This window comes from Corylus avellana, unplaced genomic scaffold, assembly GCF_965113065.1.
Source record: "Corylus avellana unplaced genomic scaffold, dhCorAvel1.hap1.2 HAP1_SCAFFOLD_180, whole genome shotgun sequence".
NCBI classification, from domain to species: Eukaryota; Viridiplantae; Streptophyta; class Magnoliopsida; order Fagales; family Betulaceae; genus Corylus; species Corylus avellana.
Genome location: NW_028290572.1, coordinates 668 through 2,500, shown reverse-complemented (window position 1 = coordinate 2,500; position 1,833 = coordinate 668).

Genomic DNA, 1,833 nt, shown 5'->3' with positions numbered 1-1,833 from the left:
GATACACTTCTTGATAATGGAATCCGCGGACAACCAAGAAGGGACGGTCATAATAAGGTTTACAAGTCGTTTTCGGATGTAATTGAAGGTAAAGAGGGAAGATTTCGTGAGACTCTACTTGGTAAACGGGTCGATTATTCGGGTCGTTCTGTCATTGTCGTAGGGCCCTCGCTTTCATTACATCGATGTGGATTGCCTCGCGAAATAGCAATAGAACTTTTCCAGCCATTTGTAATTCGGGGTCTAATTAGACAACATCTTGCTTCGAACATAGGAGTTGCTAAGAGTAAAATCCGAGAAAAAGAGTCGATTGTATGGGAAATACTTCAGGAAGTTATGCAGGGGCACCCCGTATTGCTGAATCGAGCGCCTACCCTGCATAGATTAGGCATACAGGCATTCCAACCCATCTTAGTGGAAGGGCGCGCTATTTGTTTACATCCATTAGTTTGTAAGGGATTCAATGCCGATTTTGATGGGGATCAAATGGCGGTTCATGTACCTTTATCTTTGGAGGCTCAAGCGGAGGCTCGTTTACTTATGTTTTCTCATATGAATCTCTTGTCTCCAGCTATTGGGGATCCCATTGCCCTACCAACCCAAGATATGCTTATTGGGATCTATGTATTAACGAGCGGGAATCGCCGAGGTATTTGTGCAAATAGGTATAATCCATGTAATCGCAGAAATTATCAAAATAAAAAAATTGACGACAATAGTTCTAAGTATATGAAAGAAAAAGAACCCTTTTTTTGTAATTCCTATGATGCAATTGGAGCTTATCGTCAGAAAAGAATCAATTTAGATAATCCTTTGTGGCTCCGGTGGCAACTAGATCAATGCGTTATTGCTTCAAGAGAAGCTCCTATCGAAGTTCACTATGAATCTTTGGGTACCTACCATGAGATTTATGAGCACTACCTAATAGTAAAAAGTATAAAAAAAGAAATTCTTTGTATATACATTCGAACCACTGTTGGTCATATTTCTCTTTATCGAGAAATTGAAGAAGCTATACAAGGGTTTTGCCGGACCTGTTCATATAGTACCTAATATTATGGTATTTAAGCTAAGTAATTCTATGACACCGATGTGAATTATGGTCTCTCTGGTTCAATTAAGACCATAGTTACTAAATTTCTACGCGAATCGAAATCGAGAAAAGGAAGTTTTCCAATCATTGACTCAAACCCATTGTTAAACCCCACTCAGCAGAATATGGAGGTACTTATGGCAGAACGGGCCAATCTGGTCTTTCACAATAAAGCGATAGATGGAACTGCCATTAAACGACTTATTAACAGATTAATAGATCACTTCGGAATGGCATATACATCACATATCCTGGATCAAGTAAAGACTCTGGGGTTCCAGCAAGCCACTGCTACATCTATTTCATTAGGAATTGATGATCTTTTAACAATACCCTCTAAGGGATGGTTAGTCCAAGATGCGGAACAACAAAGTTTAGGTTTGGAAAAACACCATCATTATGGAAATGTACACGCAGTAGAAAATTACGACAATCCATTGAGATATGGTATGCTACAAGTGAATATTTGCGACAAGAAATGAATCCTAATTTAGGATGACTGACCCTTTTAATCCAGTACATATAATGTCTTTTTCGGGGAGCTAGAGGAAATGCATCTCAAGTACATCAATTAGTAGGTATGAGAGGATTAATGTCGGATCCGCAAGGACAAATGATTGATTTACCCATTCAAAGCAATTTACGTGAAGGACTGTCTTTAACAGAATATATCATTTCTTGCTACGGAGCCCGCAAAGGAGTTGTAGATACTGCTGTACGAACATCAGATGCTGGATATC